The sequence below is a fragment of the Pipra filicauda genome, unplaced genomic scaffold (assembly GCF_003945595.2).
Source record: "Pipra filicauda isolate LSUMZ 115617 unplaced genomic scaffold, ASM394559v2 scaffold1_size10287979_pilon, whole genome shotgun sequence".
Lineage (NCBI taxonomy): Eukaryota > Metazoa > Chordata > Aves > Passeriformes > Pipridae > Pipra > Pipra filicauda.
In genome coordinates, this window is record NW_024104310.1 from 9,156,031 (window position 1) to 9,174,863 (window position 18,833).

The 18,833-nt window shown below is 40.9% G+C and overlaps 1 protein-coding gene and 1 long non-coding RNA gene across 5 annotated transcripts in view; both read left to right on the forward strand.

Moving 5' to 3' along the window:
- The window catches only part of DPP6 (dipeptidyl peptidase like 6), a 547,732-nt gene that overhangs the window by 166,257 nt on the left and 362,642 nt on the right, over positions 1-18,833 (forward strand). The gene's annotated exons all lie outside the window — the stretch shown is intronic.
- Positions 1,530-12,184, forward strand: LOC113991454. 2 transcript variants are annotated; one of them, XR_003541915.2, is made up of 6 exons: positions 1,530-1,626; positions 1,784-1,869; positions 2,818-2,927; positions 8,505-8,559; positions 10,860-10,955; positions 11,914-12,184. It is a non-coding gene; the product is annotated as an uncharacterized LOC113991454 (long non-coding RNA). The 2 variants fall into 2 exon arrangements; XR_003541914.2 differs by lacking the exon at positions 2,818-2,927.

Consider the following 18,833-nt stretch of genomic DNA (forward strand, 5'->3'; position numbering starts at 1 on the left):
TGAACATGGGAGTCTGGTTATGGGAAAGAACTGAGCTCTGCAGGGCTTTGGCATTTGAAAATCTCTGTGGAACTGGTCTAGAATCTTGCACCTGGGCCACATAAACGATGGATTCATGGCTTCTGCATGCAGACACCAAATGAAATTCAGGATAAAAGAAAGAAAATGGAGGAGAAGAATTTCTCTTACCCGAAATATACTGTATGTGTGTGATGAAACACAACAGCCTATTGAGAGAAACAGCAGAAATAAAAATACAATAATGGTAGAAAAAGGACCAAGAGAATATTCGTGGAATATGTGCAGAAAAAATTTTGACAGGAGCCACTACTGATGCAGAAAGAGATATTAATTCCTCCTTCCTGTTGAGGGGGTAATAGGGTAGATGGTAAAATAACCTGGATAACTTTGGGTGTGGTGAAATTGAAATTCAAACTGCTGGAAAAGCTGATTTGAAGAGATCTGGTGCTTCAGCAGATACATTTCTAAGTCCTCAACGCTGCAGGTAATGCTGGTTTTCCTGGTGTACTTAGGTCTGATTTTTAAACAGGCATTTCACAGAATGACCCTAATGTTACTCCACTAGGAAAAAACGTTTTTTTCAGCTGAAGTTCTTAACACAGCTGAAGTGATGAGCAGAGAGATGAGACCAAGAAGGTTATCTCCCATCCTTCCAGAATGGGCTTTGCTGCATAATAATACATTCTTCTGTTTGTCCAGTTTGACTTTAAATTATTCAAACTATGGGCATCCCTGAAGTAACCTGTTTCATAACTTGAATCTCAATGAGCCCCTCATTTCACAGAACAAACCCTGCTGAATGCCTCTGGGAGCTGCATGTGCTGATTTGGGATGGGATATGGGCCATGGAATATAAATTGTTCATGGCCAGCCACAGGGCTTGAGAATGACACTGTGATCTAAGCTGTGGATCTCAGCTTAAAACAAACCAGCTGGCCATGTGTGCACTAATCTCTCTCTGTAGACGTTTTGAAGTGCCATCCCGTGAGGGCCATGGTGGGTATTGGTTTCAGTGGAGCCTGGGTTATAGCTGCTGTATTGAGACGCCACTAATGGGATGACATGTGATCTGTGATTTGGCATTACTTTGCCATTCCTCTCAACTGCCAGTTTCCAGATCAATGTAGAGAGTAGTGAACCCCTTCCTTTTAAGAAACAAAGTCAATGGAAATCCCCCAAAAAGCATTGGACTGAACATTGATCAACTGTTGGTAGCAGGTAAGCAGGGCTTGTTTTTCAGCTTTAGCTGTGCATGCCTGTTTTGCCATTTGGAACAGTCCTGTACAGCTTTCTTTCCCTCCTGGGAGTGAACATTGTACTTTTCTGCTCCCATGTTGCTGCTGGGAAGGTGCACAGGATATGGAGGCACTTGAAAGATTCCCATCATGGTTCCTGTTGCATCACAGGAGCAGGTAGTGTGTCATCTGGCAGGTCATGCATGAGCCATTCTGTGTTATGTGTCACAAACATGTAGACTGAGAGGAGCATTCAGAGCAAAGCACAGTCTAACTCCTCTATTGCTGCTGCCTCCCAGGCTCTTCCTGGCACAGCACAGCAGGAGAAAACATGAGCTGAGCAGTGCACTGTCATGGAGAAATGGAGCAGGTAAGTATTGAAAAGGAAGACGTGCATCATTAATACTGTCAATTCCCAGCATCTATAAATTCAAGCCTCCACAATTTAAGATTTGATTGAGATAATCAGGAGATTAAATGATTCGAAGTCCCTTAAGGCCTTTTATGCTTTGCTTCTATAATTTCAGGTGTTAAGGTTCTGAAAGAAAGCTGGAGTCACCAAATAAATTCTGGTACTAAAACATAGAAGAATGCATACTGGATCACACAAAAGGTCAAAATATTTTCTGCTGTCATCTCTTTGACAATTGTCAATAGCAGTTGCCTAGAGAAAGAATATTAGTCCAGTGTAAACAGACTGTGTAGCTCCCCCCACGTGTCCTCCCTGCAGCCTGTGGCCGAGCATGGTTCTGTACCCAAGGCCATGCCACTGGATTTTTCACAGAAACACATATAAAATTCTGGTGTACACAGAATCCTGGGGCAATGAGCTTCACAGTTTAACTGTCTGCTGTTGGGAAGGGAAAAGAAAGAAAGAGGTCTTTTGTAAGAAGAGGATAAAGTAATAAAAGCATTGCTGTTTTCCTACACATCTGAGCCCTGATGTGACCCTTCACTTCTTGCCCTACCTCTGCAGTGAAGCCAACAGTTCTGTGTTTCCATAAAGGACCTGGCCAGCCCCTATCCCCTTTCTTTCTGATAACCAGTAGGGTAGCCCCTTTTTTTGGGGCACAGTGAGTGGAATAGTTTCCCTCATGTCCTAATTCAGTATATCAAGGAACAGGGCTCCCCTCTGCAGTCTAAATTACTGCCTAGAAAACAGAAACTGGGACAGAGGCTGACCTTGTGTCTGGCCAGAGCAATCCAGGGGTGCAGTGCCAAAAATTTGCCAAGCTACTCTAAGTGGGAAATGTATTATAATTTACCAGCAAGATGAAAACCTCATTCAGTTTCCCAAAATGGGGGTGACTAGTGAAGATCTGGATATTCTGGAGGTCTCTGGATTGCATTAGCAGTGTGTAGGAAATACATGGCATGAGGAGGAGACATGGGGAGGGCAGATGAAATTACCATGAAGTTAATGTGCTGCTTCCCAGGAAGGTGTGTGGGAGCCCAGCTTTGCTGTGTTTTTGCCCTCATGCTGTGAGTTTGTGCTGGAGCAGAGAGAGAAGGCACCAGTCTCTCCTAAGCAGTGTGACTCAGACTTGACTTTGATTTTCAGTGTCCAGGTGAGAATCGTGTAAAATTCACGACTTTCAAGCTGCTATAGAATTTCTCCAAATTTCCAGGAAAATAGGTGAAGATAAAAGAGAGGGAAGACAAACTGAGAAAGTGAGTAACGGACAATGCACAGGAAAAGGAGGAAAGAATAGATGTGTGTCATTGCTTTTCATCCAAGTGGCTTTGCCACCAGGCTGGCACACTCCTGCATTGTAATGCACTTTTCAAGCTATGGGGTGGTTTGAAGCCACATCTGGTATCAGAGACTGGAGTGAAACTATAAAGCTGTCTGCCTCCTGCCCTGAGATTCACTCCTTGCCTTGGCTGTAAGCCACTAAACCACAATTAAAATAGCATGAACAGGATGTGTCACTGAAATGAAGATCACAGTGTTCCCTCAAACCCTCTGGTAAGCCCTGTGTATGGCTTGCATCCCTTGGGCACTGGTGTACAGGTAAAAGGCTTTACAAGCACAGCCAGAAATTTATGGCAGGAGCAGATGAGGAGACAAAAACAAGAATATAAAGCAAGTGACAGAACTGGAGACAAGACAATAACAAGTAAATTGCCTCTTCGTTTTTCTCCCTCATTTTCCAGCACTTTGGTACTAAGAACAGGCTCAGCATTGTCAGCAATAAAGCAATGTTCTCTGTGTCTCCAAGCCATTCAGCATGTCTTCAGTAAATCAGCAATTTGATGATCATTGCAACAGCAGAAACCTCCTTTGCATTGGCACTGCCATGTGGATTACATGAGCTGATGGAGCTGTGCTGTGTGGACTCAGACTGCAAATTCAGGGCCGAAGCCACTGTCTGCATTGTCTGTTTTAGCTATTTTTCTCTACAATTTCAGTCCTGATTGTTAGGAGAGTGGTGCCACACGTAAAGATTTTGGAGGATCCTTGTTTTTTGAGTTTCCTCCTGATGTTTCATCATCCTCAAGGCATCTGAGAGTGGCAGAGCCCATCTCCCTGGCTAGTAAGACGGCTTATCCTCCTGCTATGGAATCTTTCTGTAGAAATCTGTGTTGAACTCAATTTTCTAAGCTTGCAGTGATGGCAGAGTGCTCTGGCTTTTCCCACCGCTCCAAGTGCTGGTTGTGCCCCACATTTTCTAGTTTTACGGCACCTGTTAACTGATGACATCTCCTCAGCTCCATAGTAGATCTGAGCCTCTTTAGTGTCACATTGACTTATTTTGAGTCTGTGCCCACATCAACCTTAAGCTTGCATCAGTCATGCCCTCACCCTAGAGACACACCTGACCCTCATACGCCCTGCTGCAGCTGCTGGAGGTCAGATTGCACATCCTGCCTCCCTGGCTTGGAGACAAGAGCTCCAGTCACTCTTCACGGGGCTCTTGGCTCAGCAGAAGAGCAGAAGACCATGTTCTCACTAGATGCTGTCTTAAGCATGTACTTAAACCTGAGCACATGTAAGCCCTTTGCTGAGTCAAGGTAAGTGAGAGCAAACTCCTGTTCCATGAATAGCAATGAAAGCCAGAAGAGATTTTTAAGGGCACCATCAACTTGAAAATCCCACTCTGCCTGAAAATTGTGTCTGTTCTAATTAGCAGTAGCACTGTGATTGAGAGAAAGTAGCAAGGCATAAAATGTCTCTCCTCCTAGGCTGATAATTGTTCTCTTGATTGTGCTTTGAGCTCTGTTGTTCTTACTACTTTATTTGTTTTTTCATGCCTGCTTTGCCCTCGCTTCATGCATTAGCAGGAATCATAGAATCAAAGAGTCGTTAAGGTTGGAAAAGACCTCCAAGGTCAGCAGGTCTGACTGTTAACCCAGCATTGCCATGTTCACCACTAAACCATGTCCCCAAGTGCCATATCCACACGATTTTTTTTTTTAACCTTTCTAGGAATGGTGATTCCACCACTTCCCTGGGCAGCCTGTTCCAGTGCTTGAACACCCTTTCAGTGAAGAAATTTTTGCTGGTATACAACTGGTGCAACTTGAGGCTGTTTGCTGGCCTTGTTCTTGCATGTGGCACACTCCTTGCCTTTGGCTGGGCAGGAGGGCACATGTCCAGAGCAGCTCCGAGAGGATTCACACTGCTCTTGCAGAGTTGGGTCTCTGCAGGTGTCCTGCTTTCCCAGTGAATCCTCTGAGGGAAGGGGAGCAGCCTTGCTGACTTGCATGATAGGCCTGGGGAGCAAGCAGGCAGCCTCCAGTGCTGAGCAATAGCACCTTTCTCTCCCTAGCCCATCCACTGGATGAGGGTTAAGGGTATTTTTCATTTTTTTGGGTCTCTCGTGGCAAAGACGCGGAACTGAAAAGAATGGAATTAACTGACAGCTCTGGTGCTGAAGCAGAGGGTGAGTTCTGGGGCAGGGTAAAACTTGTCTTTCATCTGTTTGCCAGGGCTATTTCTTGCTTCCCTGCTGTGTGTCATCATGTGGCCCCACAGACATTTGTGTAATGAGAGCAACAGAAATGTTCTCAGTTAAGTGTTTCTTTCCCCAGCTGTTTCCAGTCTTTCACTATTGTCCAGTCCCAGCTGACTACTCTGTGGGTCACCTGGAGCCTGTATTCAAGATTTGTCTGCAACTTGGCACCCAACTCTTTTTCCACAGTGCAACTCCCAGCCTGGGATGGGCAGGTTGGGGTGCGGAGCCACTAGGGCAGCATTTCTACCTGCCTTTCTACCTGCCCCTCCAGATGTGTCTCAGCATGACAAGCTTTGTGCCAGGCCTTGATGCTACCTAACAATCTGCAGGGGAAAAAAAAAAAAACACAACAATTGAAAATTCTGGTAACTCCTCAGTTTTGAAAGAGAAACACAGTGCGTGCACCTGGAAGCTCTCAGCAGAGTTGCCAGTGCATCCATAAACTCTGGCAGCTGTTCTAAAAATCCAGTGTCCTGCTGATCTCCGCCCCTCAAGTGCTATTTTGGTTTTGGTGACTGCTTGGATTTTGGTTTATATCAATCATAAAGGTATTTGTGGTACAACCACATAAATCACAGCAGAGTGGGAGAGGAGCATACACTGTTTATATGGTTCAGTCAGGAGCAGAGTTAATGCTGACATGATACCTGTTTGAGAAAATATTTAATCAAATGGCTTTAAACATAGCTGTTGAATAGGAAGTCTGAAAAAAGGCTTTTGCCAAAGATCATGTACATATCTGGATTTCACAACTTTCCTATTGTCTGTGGAAGGCTTTGATTTCTGATTGTAAAGAAGTGATAATTTTAGGACCCAGATTATGCCAATCATTTATGGTGTCCATATTTATTTTTTTACCAGCATTGCCTGATGTCATGGTGATTTCAAAGTTGCAATGCCCCCTGTGTAAAATGTGTATCTCAGCTCTGGAGGTGTGGGGCCAGAGATGGGCTCAAGGATGTTCTTCAGCCTGACTGAGACATCTGCTCTTGCAGTGGTAGAAGGATGAGGCTGGACAATAATTCTGTAGCATTGTGTGATCAATCTGGAAAGAGTGGTTGTTTTCAGAGAAGAGAAAAAGGGTGAATACAGTATGAATTTTTTATGTACCTAATGCACAGAGTAGGTAGCATGAAGATTTCTATGAAACAGAAGAAAAAAGTCAGCATTTTTATTAATGCCTTAAGAGGAAATTAATAAAATCCAAAGCATGTCACTGAATGGATTTTTACTTGTATTTTTCGTTGCAACCTATGTGCAAATAGGCAACCCCCTGAATGCTTATATATGCCTGGCACTAATGGCATTTAGTCACCAGAGGGCAGGGTTTGCTGAGCAGAAACTCTTTCTGCTAAGAGAATTAAGGCTCGGAAAAGAACTTCAGAGCCCCATTGTCAATGCTTTAATACTCTACACTACCAACACTCCGTTATACTCCCTCCCTGCTCCCCTGATTTAATTAATATGTTCTCAATTTCAGGTTTCTTATTTAAATCTGCTTGGATAAAATTTATAATTCTTTCTGGGTTTCCACCTACAACATATCACTAACTTTGGTTCAGTTAAGCTACTTGGGATATATTTATGAGCTTTGTAGGTTCAGGACTATATAACTTTGAAAATCATTGTGGGTCATATTCTGTCTTTTGGGAAATGTTAAAAAAGTGACAGAGTTCAATGAAGTAAAATTGCAATATAGAAAGAGTCAAGGAGAATTTTTTTTCTGAGCTGAGGTCAGGAAAAAGGCAAAAACTCTTGCAGGAAGGAGTTTCAATTACAGTGAACAAGAATAAATTCTGGAGTTTCTTGTCCTAGTACAGTAATATGCACCAGACAAAAAGGTTAGGGAGAATATTAAGTATGTTGGCAGTCTTTTACCTGAATCAGAGGTAAATGTATTTGAAGCTTTAAACCTTTCAAATTGAATGTGGCAAATTATTGATCTATTTATGTTATCTAATGTTGATATGTAATACAGATAAACAGTCTGCTAGTAGGAGAGTTTGTGGAACTACATAAAAGCTCCAGTGTTTTCTTTCCTTTGTTAAAAATTAGATTAAATGGCACAGTGCAAGGACTCATAGGCAGTGAATAAGAAAGTCAGTTCTTCTTAAAAATCCCATAAGGAAAAGCTGATTATATGTAGGGAGACTTAAATCTAAACCTGTTAACTTTAAAAATTTCCCTTTAGTGGAAATTTTCCTTCTCATATGTGGCTGAATTTTAATGAGGTTTACATGTAGTAGGACATATGAAATGTGTGCAAGGTTCCTTAGAGGAAAATGTCACTGGGAAAAATAAGGAGTCACAGCAACAACCATGAAACTGTTGTTTGTCATCTCTGAAATACTTGAGATAGTTTAATTTTGTTTTAGCCTAATTCAGCTTTCATTAAACTCTGCAGTGTCTGTTGTTGCTCAGTGTGTATTCTTGGATGAATTTTGTAATTTGTCAAGGCAGTTAAAGTCTGTATTAATCTGAGGAAGTGCTTCAAACATGCCTAATACAGGGGGTATGAGAGAATTAGCTACTGCAGCTCTTTTAGTTTTTTGTCTTTTTCTGATGAGAGCTGCTCCACTGAAATGCCACTGTTCTGCCTCAAATAAGTAGTAAGAAATGTGGGAATAGCCAGATCCTTGGAGGCGAATGAATATTTTGGAATAATCACATCCTCAGGGGGGAATGAATATTTGGTCTAAGAGATCCTAGTCCTTTTGAGGAGACCCTTTCAAGCACTAACAGATGTTCTGATATTGGGACCTGTAACCAACAACATTCTCTCACTTAACCTAATAATATAGAAGGGTTTGGGTAGGAAAGGGTTAATTGACTTATAATAATTAATTACTTCATTTGCTTCTTTAAAAAAAAGCCAAAAACTAAAAGAGGGACAGTGTGATGTCTAAGCAGAGAAGTGGTAAGTTGTAACACATGGTGACTATGTGGAGTGTCCCACCCTCTGCCCTGATGTGGTTTGTTGCTTTAGTGCTCGAGATGATCATTGGTGCATTTCATCTGTCAAATAGGGAGGGCTCCAATTTTCAAAAAAGAAATTGGCTCCAGTTTTCCAGATAGTCACCACCTGTTTTATAGGTGGTGAATTGAGGAAAGAAGAGACCAAGAGCATTGCCTGGGCTGGCCAGGGAAGATTGTGGTAGTGGAAGGAATTAACTCTAAATTCCAGGCTAACACTTCTGACCATGGTCCATCTTCCCTTCCTGCAGTTTTTACCATTTATTATAGATAAAGGAAGTTTTAATTTTTTTTTCCATATCTGACTCTTACACAGGCCTCCTCTTGGCTTTGCTGTGCATACCTACAATCTTTCACAGGAATATAAGCAGGTAAAAGACAAGCTAAAAAAATATTATTTTTAAAATCAAACTTTGCTGGAAAGTTGATTTCAGAAGTTGTGGATTTGTTAGACATGTTCAGATTAATGTGCACTGCAGTGCAGTGAATATTAAAGGAACTGTCAAGAAGGAAAGTCTGTGCATGGGATAAATTAAGACTCTCTGGGGATTAAAAAGATGTAGGATTTTTATTAAGTAGCTAGCCTACTATTGAAAAATAATGAGTAGTTTCCATAGCAACCTCACTTTCACACGGAGCAGACGTACCGTAGCAACATAAAAAAAGAACAGTATCAAAGAAGGAATAAAACTGAGCTGTGCTATTTGGATTTTTAAAAATATTCCTCAGTCCAAAACTTTCTGTTTACAATGCAAAGATCATTAAATCAGAGGATTTTTTTTTTTCCAGAGATTATAATTGTTATAACTTTCATCCAAATACTTGGTAAAAGGAAGCAAAGTGATAAACATTGCTGAAAGGAGAACTAGAAAAGATTATGGTTCTTTCCTGTCTGTAGCTTGAACAGAGCCAAGAGTATTTCAAGTTCTCAGCACCTTGTCATGGCCTTATATCCCTGGTTGAGTTTGGCATGACTGGGAGGATACCTCTGTTATTTCCTGAATTCACATCAACGTGTGTGTGACAATGTGTGCTACTCTCATGTTGCTCATCATCTGACCTGTGCAGAATATTTGTGAGAGAAGCTGGGGGCAAGTCAAACTTTTCTGGCTTTAAGTTCCCAAAATTAAGGTTGGTTCCTCTGAAGGTTGACTAAGGGTTGAGGTTTCTTCAAGCAAGGCTGGATTCCTTAATAGTTTCGCAGAGAAATCAAGTAGAAATGACATAATCTCAAAAGAGAAAGGCCAACCAACAGCTGACAACTTTGTCAGAGGTTTGCTGTGATTTTTTGCATGTCAATTTGAGTCCAGTGACTGCTGAAGGCCATGAACTTCAGGGAACTGAAGCTCAGGAAAGTTTCAGACATCCTAACTTTAACAAGAGGATCTCTCACTGTGTGTTCTGCTCACTGTGTATTCAGTCTTCTAAGTGACCTGACCACTCAGTCGAGAAAAAAATGATTACTCTTTTTCATTTCTGTCCTATTTTTTTTGAGAAAAATGCAAGGAGGTTTTTAAATGCAAATAAGGAAGGAATTATAAATATAAAAATACTAAGTCAGGACGCAAGTAAAGAAAAAATCATTAGTAGTAATCGTTATAATAAATTAGAAGATTGAGTTTCTAGGCCTTTGGTCAGAAGATATAAAGGTGATGACATCCCAAAGATATCAGTGTTTTCAACATGTGCAGCCTGGTTTGGCTATCATCTGGTCAGACTGTATCATAGTATAATTGTATATGGGGAATCATCACAGAGCAAATGGACTTCTCAGTCCTGCACGAGCTGGTTCTTGATCCACCATCTCAAACCTTGTGTAAGTCACCCATAAGAATACATGAAGTGATGGCAGAACAAGTTTTCTGATTATATTATACTGACTTTTATGTCAATGCTAAAGATATTGGGATGGACACGTGACAGCTGAGATCTGTTGGTAAGCTGAAAGAACACAAAACCCATATATTTCAGGAAAGTCACACATGACAACAGAAAAATATGGGTCATATTTTTAGGGTGAGGGAAGTAATGTCTGTGGAAAAACAATCTTGGTGTCATTGAGGGATATCAAGCAAAGGACAAGCTCCCCTTAGATTAGTGTGTCCAAAAATGTTCACATGTATTTGACCCTTCAGTAAGAAGAAGGAAATTACAGTAGATTTTGACTGACCCTAAAGAGATCGTTAATTAAAAATTACATGAATGACAAGTGTCCATGTTTCAAAAAGAGTGCTGAGCACAATGAAGAGGATCCAGAGGTGTTCTGATGTTGCATAAGAGAAGGAAAAATATGCCTCACTGAGCTGAGTGAGTTTGAAATGTTTGTTGAAGTGAAAGTTCAGGGCTTTATTGTGTCTTTGATCTGCTTGAAAAAGAAAAAAATCGAGCAGAGCAAAGAAAACTGAAGGTAGGAAAATGTTTCCAAATGAGGCAAGTAGGCATAGACTGCTGGTCGAAAAACTTACCAAGAGTTATTTGTAATGAGCTCCAACCTGGGAAATTTTTTAGTCAAGACTAATGAATGGTCTCATGCAAACAGAATTCATATTCAGAGAAGACCTGCAACCATCAGCATTTCTGGATGACTGTAAACATCCTTTATAGTTGATGAATGTATTAATCTCTCTGATTTGGGAAAGCTTTGCCATGTGAACCTGTTTCTGCACTACAGGACTTGCTTCAGAACAGCTGCTTCAGGATTGTTGATATACATCTGTCTTGCTCCACCATCAGCTCTGTGAGGCAGCTTGTTCCCCTTTTGCTCCAGGTATCATTCAATCAGCCCAGGCTTGATTAACTCAGCTTACCTTACATTTGCCTCTGACTGCCAGGTCATAAAAGTGAAATTGTGCATAGTTACTGCAGAGAAACTGATATCTAGTAATTTCCTGTGCTCCAGTCCTTTAGAAATACCAGCAGGTAATACATCATAAGCTGGGTTCTTTTTCTTTCTGCCCCCAGCTTTCAGAAATAGAAAGGAACTGTTAATTGCAAACAAGTGAAAAGGGCCATAAAGGTCATGAGATTTTGCTTTTGCAGCAAAAGTTCTTACAGATAGTGAAATGTGGTGAAGTCTGTCCTTTAAAATGTAGAGAGCAGCTTAGATTTTGAAGCATCAAGTGCAGTTCCAGGAGGCTTGTATCCTTAAAATTTAAAATTTGCTTATGTGATTTCCTGAACTGCACTATTTATTAACATGGAAAAGTGCCATTTTCAAGTCAGAATGTTGCAAGTAATTTTCTTGATGATATATTGATTCTTTCTTCTTCCTTCTACAGAACTGTTCATGGGGCTTTAGTTTCATTAATATTAAAACAAAATTTGACAATAATGAAAAGGTTCTGATTTTAACTCTACAAAGATAAATTTATAGATAAGACCAACAGTCACCTTAAACTTCCATCAATACTATCCGACATTTCTAGTTGTGGTACTTAGAGCTAAGGCAGCTTTCTTGATAAAATACTTCTGGATGCCAAACACTAATTATTCATGGGAATATGCTTTTCTGTAGCCCCAGGTTGTTGCAGAAAATGACAGCTTTTGATATTACTAAACGATAATATTGTTTCCCCTGTGGCATTTTACTGCATACCACATTTAATGAAATGTAGATTTTTAAGGTCATTTCATTAGCAATGAACCCAATAGGGTTTGGTTTTGGTGTCTGATTGTACTGTAGTAGTTTCAAAAACAAGTTTCTGAGTAATTTTATTTTTCTACAGAGTTCCTTCGAGTTTCTTGAACTTTCAAACTATTTACTCCACTTACATCAGGAAAAAAAAAATATGATTGCGAGGAAGAAAGCTATGATGTGAAAAGCTGAAAGAGATTCCAACTCATTTTGTTTCTGTGAAGATCTGAAGTGCTTTTCCTCCTCATCATTTATATGACTCTCCATCCCACATCACTTACTTTTCAATTAATAATTTTTTTCCAAATCCATGCTCTTTGGGGAACAGATTTTTATTACTTCAGGAATCCTCTGCTTCTTTTTACAGCTGTTCAGATTATTTTAAATAAATCCTTTGTGAATTATGAAAACTTCTAGCTACTACAGCAAGAACCAGTATTCCCCAGAGAATTGTTTTATCCCTTGCCTACAGGCCTGATGCTGACCCCTAGGAATCAGTAAGGAATTTTGCCAGTAATGCCATGGAGACGGATCCCAGCCACATGGGTAGAGCCTGCGGTGTTTTTGCAGATGAAGGCAAGGCAGTGCCTGAGCTGTTGTCCTGGTAGGAATTTCTTCCTTTAGGAGTCACTCAAAACCATTGACCCATGTGAGGCCATAACTGGTGGAACAAGATCAGCCTCTGTGAAGCCTGTCCCCCTTCAGTGTGCCCTTGCAGGATGCCTCTTTCTCACTTTTCCCATCTGCTATTGCTCCAAAGGGACATTTGCACTTCCAGTATCTCTTCCAAACCCCACTGTAGCAGCAAAATGGTTTAGTAACTGCCCCTTTTTAGGTAACGCTACTGATAAAAAGCACCTTCTGGTCTTGTTTTAGCTTCATGCCAAGGCACACTGATAGCTGCTGGTGGTGTGTCTTCTTCAAAGGATGGCTGCCATCCTTGCTTACTTCTCTGCAGAGAGCAAAGAGCCTTTGAAAGTGCCTTCTGCCTCATCGGAGTAATGAGCGCTTAAAAAACCCCCACACCAACCCGAGAGTTGGCTCAGTTGTTCAGAATTTTGCTGGATTCCGTGTAATTAATTAAGATTTTTTTTTTAAAAAAACGTTGGTAGCTCTGCCAGCCTGTGTATCTAGGTTGTGCCAGTTTCCAGGATTCCCCTCCACCCCCATCCCCGCCCCTCGCCCCGGTTCCTTGCACAGACGTGAGCAGCTGCAGACATGGAAGACTTCTTTGTAGAGGAGGCAGCTCCAGTGAAACAGGTAGGCGGGCTGGGGTGGGCACTCAGTGCCCTGAGCGAGCTGTGACAGCTGGCAATATTTAAATCCAACAGACTTGGGCTCCAACCAGTTCACAAGCTCTTCCTGCCTGTGAAGGAGCAGAGGTGGGAGGATCTCTTAGAGACACATCAGGTGTGGCTGAGAGCAACCTGTAATTTGGGATGAAGATGCCCCAGTGTCCATCAGGAGAAGGCTAAAAACTTTCTTGTGTGACTGGAAACCTTCGTGTTTTGCTCAAGGGGGCGGGTGTTGTTGTAAGCAGAGGTCTCTTTCCTGGGAGGAGGGAATTCAGCAGGAAAGATGCTGAGAAGTTCTGAAGTCTTGTGAGAGCAGGCTGGAGTTTTTCTGTGCAGGCCTGAGTGTGATGAGTGTTTCACTGATCTGCACTCAGATGGGTCTGTTGACACTGTTATTGCTTTGCTGAATTTTCCATTTCACGATGTGTTGGAGGCAGATATCTGAGGACACCATTGCAGCACAGGTTACAGCAGGACTGGATTTGCCCCTTCTGCCTTATATTGGCGTGGAATGTTTTATTCCTGTGTGATTCTGGTTTTGTTTGGTTGGTTTTGTTTGGGTTTTTTTTGCAAGGTGGTTACTCCAGCTTTTTCACACCTCTGCTAACCCTCTTGCTTCAGCCCTGCCCTAGACAGGCATATTTCTGGGCCAACAGTACCCTTGGACAAAATGATTTATAATGAACATTGCAAAGGGCAGAAATGTGAAGCTGGTTAATGCCATGAAGTATGACCAAAAGGATGCAGTACAGCAGGTGACTTGCCAATGTTGCAGGTTCTTTAGGTCAAACCTGATTTTGGGGAACATTTTCTTCGTTAGGAAAAATGACAACTGCAGAAGTTACCTGTTATTACTTATTACACACCAGTGGTGCTGCAGTGCTTGGAGTTGTATATTAGCACTGAGTTGGGTTTCCTAAGACATGACTGTACAAACTGAGATGTTCAAGGTGGAAAATAATATTAAATAAAAGCTAATAATTTGAACTGGCTTTTTAACTGATGGGCATATTTTGAAATATTCTCTTTTACTACATAGGGAAGGGGGGCTGAGTTTTGCAGCTCCTTGAGTTAACTCCTAAAAACTTCTGCTGTGTTAGCAGTATCCTGCCACACTTTTCCCAGTGATCCTAATCCAGAGTGCAGGAAATAACAGCTGAGAACACACAGTACCCTATGTTTACAGGTAAACCTATGAGGGCAGGAGAAATCTACAGTGAGTGGGAGTCATGGATCCGACGTTGCTGGTGAATGTCATGGTGGTGAAAGGCCTGATTGGCAAAACAAATATGTTGTGTTTGAGTGATATTTCACCCAAAAAAAACATTTCTCAGGGGACTCATGGGTAGAGTTAGGATGTACTAACTTAGGGACTCACTATCCTGAGCCCTACTGTGTGGATGGGCAGCTATTCATCTGTTGGGCTTCCAGTCCTTCACTGTGACAGTGGGATGATAGCATTCCTGACCTCCTGGGTGTGTGGTGAGGATAAATACTGCATGGGTCTGCCAGATGCTGTGGGACTGCAGCTACATAAGAGGGCCTTAAATGGGTAGACTATGTTCACTTCATGCCTGAAATGGTGTTCTGAACCTGATGGGGACAATTCGAGCCTGCTCAGCGAATCAGAAGAAATGTTCAGGACATTCATCTGATGATAATATTTTTAAATGGAAGATTGATGTTTTTGCAAATAATACTTTTAAGTGGAAGATTAATGTTTTGCAAAGTCATGTCATGTTTTCTGACTTTTCTTTGAAGTGAAAGCCCACTGTTTCTAAACTAATCTGGAAAGTGAATGTAAATTGTGCTTGGCGATTTTTCTTAATGCACAGCTGACAGTACCTGTGAGAAGAGTGAGGAGTTACATTCCTGTGTTAAATAATGAAGTAGGCGCATTAGTAACAGGCTACCACTTCTTTAAGGAGATTTATTTGAGCAATTTAGGGACAAGCTTATAATTCAGCCTATGTGGACAATTTTCTTGTGCTGGGTAACTCGTTTTCACCTGCGTTGATGCAGGTGTTTGGATACCAAGCAGAACAGGACTCCAAGTTAACATTAGTGTCTATCTCGAACTTATGACTTTGCAATGCCCTGTTTAATTGCCTGTTTCCCTTGGGAGTGGTGTGTCAGCATGTAAAGAGCACTGCAGGACCCCTACAAAGGGTTGCATTCAGCTCTTTCTTTTACAAGTATTCCTGAAAGAAGGTGCTGGGGAAAAGTAGCTTTGAATTGATCAAATTCTGAACTGAGGAATTTTTTTTGTGTTTTAATAGAAAGGTCTTACTTACCATGATTATATATTTCTGCAGATTTCCACATACTTGCACTCATTTTACAAAGGTTGATATTTTAATATGAGGAGGAGAGAGCGTATACTATATCCACATATTTGTTCTGTAAGCATTTTGGATAATGGAATAAAGAGTACAATTACAATTTGTGAAATTGGTAATTGCAAGCACTCTGAAAGAGGACAGGCATAGAATTTCAGATGATCATGATAAATGTGAATGGCAGTGTGAAATCAATAGGATAAAAGACAAGAAAAAAAATGCTGAGCATTGTAGTTAGGAAGGAAAGTTGTAAGACACCAGGGCAAAATGGGGAATAACTGGCTAAGCAGCTCCCTACAGAAAAGGGGGTTTGTGGCTTATATATATAGTATATGACAAGTTAAATATAGATTCAAAATGTGTGGAATTGCAGAAGTGGTTGTGCTCATTCCAGGGTATATTGACAGATATGTTATATTTAAGTTATGGGAAGTAATTACTCAGTTATATTTGGTACCAGAGAATTCTGAAATTGAATGCTGGGCCTAATGCTTGGAGGAAAATTAGGGAAACTGGAAGGAGTCCAGATGGACTCAATAGGGTTGAGAAACATGATAGAAGTTTGAAAAACTGTATTTATTTAGTTGAAAAAAAAAAAAAAAAGAGAAAACTGAGAGAAACAATTTTAAGTGTCTTAGTTATGCAAAGATTTTTTTTTTTGTAATAAAAATTTCTACCGGGAAATCTTAATTTAAAACAATAATATGTGGATTAGATTTTAGGAGGAACTTTATAATTATACATAGCTTTAGGAAAGAATATAGAGTACATTTTGTGAAGAGAACAATTCAGAACAGAGAAAAACATCTGTCAGCAGTAGTTGGGAAGCTATGCTGTAAGGGACTGGAAACTCTCCTGGGCATTATTCAGCAGTGTCTTTTTGTAAATTTTATTGCTATGAAAAGTACAGGCTATGTGCTAAGAACAAAAAAAGGAGGATTTTTGTTGTGTGCTTCAGAGGAATTTTGTGGTGGCAGAGAAGAGAGATGCAGAAACAAGACCTATGTATGTGTTACTGATAAAGTCCCAAGGAGTCAGTGACAGGACACAGCATCCATAGCTGTCGTGAATGCTTCTCACAAACAGAGAAGTGCTGCTGTTACTCTCCTTTGGGTTAAGTGCCAAGAAGGCATTCCTATACACCTGCAGAGGAATGGCTCTCTAAAAAATATCCATTTTAAAGAACCATTCCGGTTCTTTAAATGATACAGGTGATTGATCGCACATTGCTTGACACCATCCTCTATCATCAAGTAACAAACTGTCCCTACTGCAGAATTACCTATTGAAATACTTGCTTGCAGAGATGATCATTATTCTAGAGCTATCCCAGCTTTTAACTAAAAGGAGGATATTTCACTGTATTATATGTTGAGTTGGGGGACACATGAAAAAGAGGGTGAGTCAGAGAAAGCTTTGGGGGTAGCTGTTATGATTCCTTTTCTGGAAAAGGTCCCATTTTACTGCTTGGCTAATAGAGAAAGAGCTAAAGAGAAAATGTTTTCCCCATGGGTTCCATTAAACAAAATCGGGGAGCGAGAGTTGTCATCTGCCCAGACAATTCTAGGAGAAGGTCTATAGCTCTTATGTAGCAGACAAAGAGTTTTTCTCTTGAGTCACTATCTAGCAAAATCCATAAATGAAAATAGGCACAAAGACAGACTGGGTGGGCAATGGATTGAGAGCAACTCTGAGGAGAAGGACTTGGGGGTCTTGGTTGACGAGAAGCTCAACATGACCCAGCAACGTGTCCACAGCCCAGAAAGCCAAATGTGTCCTGGGCTGCATCAAAAGCAGCACGACCAGTAGGTCAAGGGAGGGGATTCTCCACTTCTGCTCTGCTCTCATGAGACCACACCTGGTGTGCCCAACACAAGAAGGATGTGGTCTTGTTGGACCAAGCCCAGAGGAGGCCAGGAAGATGCTCAAAGGGCTGGAGCACGTCTGCTGTGAAAACAGGCTGAGAGTTGGGATTGTTCAGCCTGGAGAAGAAAAGGCTCTGGGGAGACCTTAAAGCACCTTCCAGTACCTAAAGGGACTACAAGTGAGCTGGAGAGGGCATTTTGACAAGGGCATGTATTAATGGGACAAGAGGTAACAGATTTAAACTGAAAGATGTTAGATACAGATTAGATATTAGGAAGAAATTCTTTACTGTGAGGGTGGTGAGGGCCTGGCACAGGTTACCCAGGGAAGTTGTGGCTGGCCCTTCCCTGGAAGTGTTCAAGGCCAGGTTAGATGGGGCTCTGAGCAACCTGGTCTAGTGGAAAGTGTCCCTGCCTGTGACAGGGGAATTGGAACTAGATGGTCTTTAAGATCCTTTCCAATCCAAACCATTCTGTATTTCTATGATAAATAAGTGAGGGTGCTGCTGGTAGCTTGATATTCTTGAATTTCTAAGTCTGGTGACATTTAGCAAGGTTATAATGCAAAACATGAACAACTCTTAAAGCTTTCTGCTGAGAAAAAAGGTTATTACAGGTTAAGAGCGATTTAACAGAGCAAACTGACATTTTAAGAAGCACACTGCTATGTCATACATTTTGATCACTTTGATGGAGTTCTTTTGGATTATCTGTTTCTGTGACAATCCAAAACTCCACTATAAAGCATGAAAAGAGCTAAAACCATTAGAATTTAGCTAGAAAACTTTTTTTTTCCCCCTGAAGGAATAAAGCAGCCTAACCAACAACTTATTCCCTTGATAATCAAGACAGCACATCAGGCTGCTTGAGTTTCCGCAGTAAATGAGAATGCTGTACTATGGTATAGCTAGAGCTGGATCAATGAGCAATTAAAATAAATTTATCCAATTAACTTGGCCCTTTCATCTATTCTCAAGCTGTTTGCAGATCAGCCTTGTCTCCTGTGTATTTGTCTTTGCCGTTGAGTACAAAACACATTTCTGTATCTAGATCCTCTGCAAATTATGATCACAGTGTTTTTCCTGTTCAGTGGCTGATTAACAAATAAATTGTAAAAAAGAATACTGTATAAACAAAATAGACTTTTATGGTTTGGTTGTTTAGATATTAACTAAATATCTTGGAATTCATAGGTTTTTAAATTTCAGGAACATGCTCCTACCTACTTTCAAGAACATCTTTGTAGCCTCCAGCAATTTCATAAGCCAGGTCTCCATCCATGTTGTAGTCCTAAATGAATTTTTCTTCAATGAATTTATCCATTACCTTTTAAATACGTGTAAGCTTTTTGGGCCTTATATGTGATGTTGCATAGTTGTCATATTGGAAAACAAAATAAACAAGCATTCCCCACTCATGCTCTGCATTCCACACTTCTGTGTGTAAGCCATATTTGTCCTGTGTGTTATTTCTGGTTTGTTTCCTATTTCTTTTCTAACGGTTCTCAGTATT